Genomic DNA, 8,732 nt, shown 5'->3' with positions numbered 1-8,732 from the left:
GCACAGAGTCGGACATGACTGAAGCAACTTAGCAGCAGCAGCAGCAGTTGCTACATCTGCCTCTTCAAAACCACTTCTGCCTCTCCTGCCATCCCCACAGCAAATAGAATGAGAACATCAGATTCCTTTAATTGGTGATCTTAGAGACATTATTGAAAAACAGGTGTTATCTGATATTTTCTTTAACATCTAAACAATCTGAATGCTAGTATTAGACCTATAATCTGCCAAAAATATTAATCTGTCCCAAATGTATGGAACTGCAATGCAATCATTTCACCATCTTTAGCTATTGCTATGACCACCATATTTAAAAATATGTTTTTAAAAGCTTTTAAAAATACCTGAGATACCATATCACCTAAATGATTATATTCAAAATAAATACTGGTTCAAATTACAACAAACAATATGATTTGTATATCTAAACCTGTACATATTAATAAACACAAACCACCTCTTCCATGAACGCTTTCTGGAAGCTCCTTGGGAAAACAAAATCAGTACCTCTTAATCAAATGCCCCTGAGCTCCAGAGTTAACTTTGACACCAGAGAGGAAATTATATAAAAGCAAAAGTCCACCATAGGCCCTTTATCTCTCATTTTGATTACTACTGGCCTGGATCACTCTACTAACTTTGTATAACACAAATGTTCCAGGGAAAAAAGCATTTATTCCATTTATTCCTACATTGTGCTAAGTGCTATATAATTTATAGGAGAAATTTGGCTCATTGGATCAAATAAATCTGTGGTTGTCATATTATTTATATGCCCATTATTCTGTTTGGATTCCAAGTTTTACTTAATTTAGCCTCTCTCCAATTGCCATTAAAACCAATAAAATTAACATAGCACACTTCCCCTGTCTAAGATAACACAGTGTTTGGAAAGAGAGTGATCTTTAAAGCCAGTCAACACTTGCTTCCTACACACAATTAATTAGGCACAGAACAGAGTAAGTAATTTACCTTCACTCTGAGTAAGTAATTTACCTTCACTCAGAATTGCTTTCTCTGTTTCTAAAATGAAAAGTCAGGAGCTTAGGAAAATGTCTTGTAAGGTTCAAGATTGTAAAGTCATATGGAAGAAAACAGTAAGTTGTTTAACATATACTAAAATATTTGTATGAAGAATTCTCCTTCAGTCTTAGGAAAAATATATGGTTGTAATGACTTCATTTGCTCCCCACGAATCCTTATTATATTCTGTGGCACAAAAAGCCATTGCTACACATATGTTGAATGAATTAATGTTGAATATTACATTTAGCTTCCAAAGTACTTTCATTATATCATATCTCTGGATTCACTCATGGAATCTATGAATAAGCTTGTGGTAACAGATGAGTAAACCTAGATTCTGAAAAGTAGTGCAGCCCTCTCCTCCACAGCATGTGAAAGATATAGAATTTGGAATTCAGTTTCCTAAGAATATAATTTAGGGTCATATCTTCTTTGAATTACAACTAATTATGACACCTTAAGCCTTCTTAGTGAGCAATGCAAAGAAATACAGGAAAACATGACAAGGGGAAAGACTACATATCTCTTCAAGAAAATTACAGATACCAAGGGAACATTTCATGGAAAGATGGGCACAATAAAGGACAGAAATGGCAAGGACCTAACAGAAGCAAAAGAGATTAAGAAGAGGTAGCAAGAATACACAGAAAAACTGTACAAAAACATCTTAATGAACTGAGTAACCACAACAGGGTGGTCACGCACTTGGAGCCAGACATCCTGGAATGTGAAGTCAGTGGGCCTTAGGAAGCATTACCATGAACAAAGCTACTGTAGGTGATGAAATTATAGCTGAGCTATTTCAAATCCTAAAAGATGATGCTGTTAAAGTGCTGCACTCATTACACCAACCAATTTGGAAAACTCAGCAGTGCCCACAGGACTGGAAAAGGTCAGTTTTCATTCCAATCCCAAAGAAGGACACTGCCAAAGAATGTTCAAACTACTGTACAATTGCACTCATTTCACATGCTAACAAGGTAAAGCTCAAAATCATTCAAACTAGGCTTCAATAGTACATGAACCGAGAACTTCCAGATGTACAAGTTGCATTTAGAAAAGACAGAGGAACCAAAGATCAAATTGCCACACTCGTTGGATCATAGAAAAAGCAGGAGAATTTTTAAAAAATCCACTTCTACTTCATTGACTATGCTAAAGCCTTTGACTGTGTGGATCACAAAAAACTGAAGAAAATTCTGAAAAAGATGGGAAGACCAGACCACCTTACCTGCCTCCTGAGAAACCTGTATGCAGGTCAAGAAGCAGCAGTTAGAACTTGACATGCAACAAAGGACTGGGTCAAAATTGGGGAAGGAGTACATCAAGGCTGTTTATGGTCACCTTGTTTATTTAACTTATATGTAGAGTACACTATGTGAAATGCAGGGCTAGATGAAGCTCAAGCTGGAATCAAGAATGCTGAGAGAAAAATATCAACAATCTCAGATATGCAAATAATACCACTCTAATGGCAGAAAGTGAAGAATAACTCAAGAGCTTCTTGATGAGGGTGAAAATGGAGAGTGAAAAAGCTGGCTTAAAAACTCAACATCCAAAAAACGAAGATCATGGCATCTGGTCCTATCACTTCATGGCAAATAGATAGGGAGAAAGTGGAAACTGGTAGATTTCATTTTCTTTGGCTCCAAAATCACTGCCAATGGTGACTGTAGCCACAAAATTAAAAGACATTTGCTCCTTGGAAGGAAAGTTATGACAAACCTAGATGCGTATTAAAAAGCAGAGACATCATTTTGTCAACAAAGGTTCATCTCGTCGAAGCTATAATTTTTCCAGTAGTTATGTATGGATTTGAGAGTTGGACCATAAAGAAGGCTGAGTGCCAAAGAATTGATGCTTTCAAAATGTGGTGCTGGAGAAGACTCTTGAGAGTCCCTCAGACTGCAAGGAGATCAAACCAGTCAATTCTAAACAAGTCAACCCTGAATATTCATTGGAAGGACTGATGATAAAGCTAAAGCTCCAATACTTTGGCCACCTGATGTGAAGAGTCACTGGAAAAGACCCTGATGCTGGGAAGGACTGAGCACAAAAGGAGAAGGGGACGACAGAGGATAAGATGGTTAGCTGGCATCACTGACTCAATGGACATCACTTTGAGCAAACTCAGGGAGATAGTGATGGAGAGAGAGGCCTGGTACAGTTCATGGAGTCACAAAGAGTCAGACAGGACTTAGGAACTGAACAACACCAATTATGACTGTAGGAAGGGTCAAATGTTTCTTAAGTTCCTACTCTATTCCATAAACTTAGCACGTGTGATAACAGATAAATTTAGACCAAGCTGCTCCATTATACAGGTAAGCACACAGCTGCTGAGAGAAGCTTTAAAATGTGAGCATAATGTCACAGAGCTCATAAGAGATACAACCAGATTTTTTAAGCTCACGTACATTTGGCTACTATTGCTTATAATGTTCAACACATCCTAGGGAATATGGAGAATAACTGAAGACAAAATGAATATGTTCTTTTTTACCCAGCTGGCAATAGCTCTATAAAGTTATTACTTCTATTCTGTGTCTAAGTCCAAATGAGTCAGGTTCTCTAAAAGCTAGAGGAAGAGCCAATGACTGCCCTCAAAAACAATATTTATAGACCCATCAAACACAGTTCAATATCGGTGAGAAAAGTACATGACCCTGAACAATGTCTCTATATTAACCTTTTTCTGTCTTTTCATCTTAATATTCCCTTGGTCAAAATTCCAAAGCTTCCCAATTGCCTGGAGAATAAATTATATTTGATGAATACTATATTTAATGTACTTTACAAACTGGCAAAATTTTGTTCCTCTTTTTCTTTCTTTTTCTGACTATTGCACCCCTATACATTGTTTTCATTTCCAGAAGCCTCACTGATGCATTTTTATCTCAACCCATTACCGAAGACTATTCCTCCTCAGCTCATCAAGGTCAAACTCAATTGATTCAACGAAATATTGCCCTAGAGCTCTCTCACATGATCTCCCCTGCATTGGCAGGCAGATTCTTTACCACTGCACCACCAAGACACTCCAAAGTTATACTTGATTTAAAATTTGCTTGATGAGCACTGCCTCTCATTGACCCTGAAAACATCCTTTCATTCTTCAATGCTGACCAACCCATCTATGACTGATTTTTTTTAACTAAATTAAAAACTATTTGCATTATCTTGTCTAACTAAGCTTTACACTGTTTTTTAAATGCCTTATGTTTTCTTCCAATCCATTATGTGTTGTTTTATGGTGTCAGAACTCAATTTTCCTTTCCTTTGATATTTAACTCAGCTTTCCTTTACTTTTACATATATGAGAGTTCCTTCTATTAAACTATATTGCTGATCAGAGCTCCTTCATATGTGTATGCCTTATGTTGCTCTCTATGATTTTACATGTGTTTTTGTTTAGCTTTAAAACTTAGGTTTTAGTTAATGATGCTCTTCTGTATTTTTTTCTTTTTATATGTACATTACTTTACTCAGTCTTTAAAAAGTCACCTACATTCTCGTAAAACCACTGATTCTACTATCATTTCCTTCCCTAAAAATGAATGAACCCTTGTAAAATATGTATTTAAATTTGATGTATAAATTTTACCATACTACTAGTCACAACTTTGCTTATTTTTTCAACACTTTTATAAGAATCTATTTATGTTGCTATTGACATCTAGTTCATTTGCTCCTCATTTATGCAAACTGTTCTAGAATGCATGCCTATATATGATAGACTCATTCCTTAGATGATGAATATCAAAGATGCTGCCAAACTGCTTTTGCCAGTAACAATGCAAGGATGAACATTCTCATGCTTATTCCCTTACAGTCATGGGCAAGAACTTACCTGAGACATATTCCCAGGACCGGAATGACTGGGTCCTGTCCAACTTTAATACATCCATAGCATTTTCCAATATATCAGTGTACACTCCCATCAGAGTTCTATCTGCCCACATGCTTGCCAACATTTGATACACCTACTTTTTTAAAGAAAATGAATACTTTATGGGTATTTCAATTAGAATTTTTCTGATATGGAACATTCTGTAATCAGTTTTCAGATTTTCCAAGTTGTAGAATCTTTCCATGTACTTATCAACCCTTATGTGAATCACTGATTGATATCTTTAGATCAATTTTCTATTAGTTTAAGGTTCTATGTTTTAAAAGCTTTTCCTCCACCAAAAGTTCTCAAGATTTTCTATACTCTCTATTAATTTAATAATTTTTCACATGTAAGTTGTTAATATATTTGATTTCCAACTGTATGTATGATAATCCAAGGATCAAATTTTATTTTTTTCATGTATAAAGACATTTTCTTAACATGACCGACTGAGCTATCACTTCCCCACTGTTTTAGTATGACAATTTCACAATATGCCACATTCCAGTAAAACCATGTGTCTATATTTGAGATCTCTTTTCTTTTCTACCAGACTATTTAAATGTTCCTGAACGATTATCATAAGATTTTTGTTACTGTGGCTTTCTTGGCGTGTTTTAAATATGGACTTCCCCCTTCCTTTTCTTTTATAAAACTGTGTGCAAGTTGTACAATTTTATTCCTCAGTTTACATTTTAGAACAGGTATTCATATACCTCACAAAAAAATCCAGCTAAAATTAGAATGCAGTTAATTGAATGTGTAGACTAATTTGGGGGAAAATGGAAGCCTTATATTTTTATCCCATTTCTTAACATACTATACTTTTGAATTACTCCTGTTTTGCTATGCTATATAATTTTTAATGATATATGTAAATCCCTTGCAGCTGTAAAACTAGGCATCCTTATCTTAATCCAGATCTCAATCAGAATGTATAACCTGTCTCCACTAATTATTAGTGAATAGTAATTTCCTATAGATTTTTATTATAGTTTCCTCTCAAGATTAGGAAGCAACCTTCTGTTTGTGAACTTCAACTAGTTTATATGAAAATTATGAATTGATCTTCACCAAATCTATTTTGTGCCTCTCTTGAAATTGCTTTTTATTTTCTTTTGTTTAATTTTTTTAAATTGAAGTACAGTTGACTTAAAATGAGTGCCAACCTCTGCTGCACAGCAAAGTAACTCAATTATACACATATATATGTTCTTTTTTATAATCTTATTCGTTATAGTTTATCATGGGATACTGAATATAGTTGCTTGTACTATACAGTAGGACCTTGTTGTTTCTCCATCCTATATACAATAGCTTACATCTGCTAACTCCAAACTCTGACACCTTCCCTCCCCAACTCTCCACCCCTTGGCAACCACTGTCTGTTCTCTAGTCAGTGAGTCTCTTTCTGTTTTATAGATAGGTTCATTTGTGCTATATTTTAGATTTCATGTATAAGTGGTACCATGTGGTGTTTCGTCTTTCTCTTTCTGACTTACCTTGATTAGTATAACAATCTCTAGTTGCATCCATGTTGCTGCCAATAGCATTCTTTTGTTCTTTATATGGCTCAGTAGTATTATATTGTATACATGTATCATACCTTCTTTACCCTCTCATCTATTGATGGACATTTAGGTTGTTTCCATGTTTTAGCTATTGTGAATAGTGCTGCTATGAACATGCAGGTGCATATGTTGTGTATCTTTTTCAATTATAGTATTGTCCAAGTATACATCCAGGAGTGGGATTGCTGGATCATATGGAAATTCTATTTTTAGTTTCTGAGGAACACCCACACAGTTTTCCATAGTAGCTGCAACAACTTACATTCCCACAAATTTTAAGAGGGCTCCCTTTTCTCCACATCCTCTCCAGCATTTGTCATTTGTAGACTTTTTAATGAAGACCATTTGACCAGTGTGAGGTGGGTACTTCTTTGTAGTTTTGATTTGTACTTCTCTCTAATCATTAAGGGTGTTGAGCATCCTTTCACGTGCCTACTGACCATATATGTCTTCTTTGGAGACTGATTTATTAAGGTCTTGTGACCATTTTTCAGTTGTGTTGTTTGCTTTTTGTTGTTGAGTTGTATGAGCTGTTTCTACACTTTGGAGAATAAGCACTTATCTGTTGCATAATTTGCAAATATTTTCTCCCATTCCCTAGGTGGTCTTTTCATTTTTTCTATGGTTTTCTTTGCTTTTTATTTTCTTTCATCTACTGATATTATGATTTACTGGTGATGTTTAACAAAAGTCTAAGGAAGAACAATCCATATACCATAAAATAACAGTCCTTCCTTGGATTGTTATGAATACGAACTTTTAGAAATGTATCTGGCATAAATTAATTTATATATATATTATTTTATAATTATTGTTGCTAATAAAATTATTTAAAATGCAGGTTACTAAAATTATCTATTATTTATTGCATTGGTGGTTTTCAAACTACATCCTTTGGAATCCTATAAAAATAAAATTGAAGGAGGATGAGTGTATAAGACCCTGAAGAGATACTGCTTTTCTCTTCCCTCCAAACCAGTGTAACTTATATCAGAGAAACTCTCTTTTATTTGCTTTGTATATTATCCTTCTTATAAATATTATTTGTGAAAAAAATGATAGTTGCATATCACTAGTATTTAAACGTATTTTGAATAAAAGTGTTGTTTCTAAAGTTGATTCCCTAAGTGACAGTTCTTGCATAGGTAAAAATAAATTTTGTGAGGCCTACAATACACAATATTACAACTCTCTATTCAGAATAAAAATGGCTTAATAAATATATTCATTTATTTTCTATTTTAAAAAAGAAAAAACATTTACTTGAACACATAATTTCTCATTATACTGAGGAAGTTAGATACTGTAGTGATACAAGGCCATGTCCCTTCAGTGAGGCCACTATCCACATGGGGCAATATGCAATGACTGCTGCTAAGTCACTTCAGTCATGTCCGACTCTGTGCAACCCCATAGACGGCAGCCAATCAGGCTCCCCCGTCCCTGGGATTCTCCAGGCAAGAACACTGGAGTGGGTTGCCATTTCCTTCTCCAATGCATGAAAGTGAAAAGTGAAAGGGAAGTCGCTCAGTCGTGTCCATCCCTTAGTATGGACTGCAGCCTACCAGGCTCCTCCATCCATGGGATTTTCCAGGCAAGAGTACTGGAGTGGGGTGCCATTGCCTTCTCTGATGCAATGACTAGCTACCACCAAAGGATAGTGAGCTCTAAAAAGAGACTTAGTCACACAGGACTGCATTATGACTTTGATGAGCCCAAGAAATTTTTGCTTTCATGGGCCCTTTCTTCAATAAAATAAGATTAAACCTTACATCTTACATTGTTATTAATGTAGATATACTGTTGTTTAATCACTCAGTTGTATCTGACTCTTTGTGATCCCATGGACTGTAGCCTGCCAGGCTTCTCTGTCCATGGGATTTCCCAGGCAAGAATACTGGAGTAGGTTGCCATTTCCTTCTCCAGGGAATCTACCCAACCTAGGGATCAAACCCAAGGCTCCTGCCTTGGCAGGTGAATTCATTACCATTGAGCCACCAATTGGTAACTAATAATCATCTCCACTGACAAGCAAAGAAGAGAGAGAGGAGGGTATTCTGGTACACTCTGGTAAGATGGAGAATGTGCTTCAAACCTAATGAGTCAGTTATACCTGAGCTCCATAATGGAAATGGATCTAATGTTTTCAAATACTACAGTTTTTTGAACACAAGCTGAAAATAATTTTACAGCTTATACACTACCTTTAAAACATTCATTTTTAAAATGTAATTCAAATTTAT

Source organism: Ovis aries, chromosome 2, assembly GCF_016772045.2.
Source record: "Ovis aries strain OAR_USU_Benz2616 breed Rambouillet chromosome 2, ARS-UI_Ramb_v3.0, whole genome shotgun sequence".
Lineage (NCBI taxonomy): Eukaryota > Metazoa > Chordata > Mammalia > Artiodactyla > Bovidae > Ovis > Ovis aries.
This window is presented reverse-complemented; position numbering follows the sequence as displayed.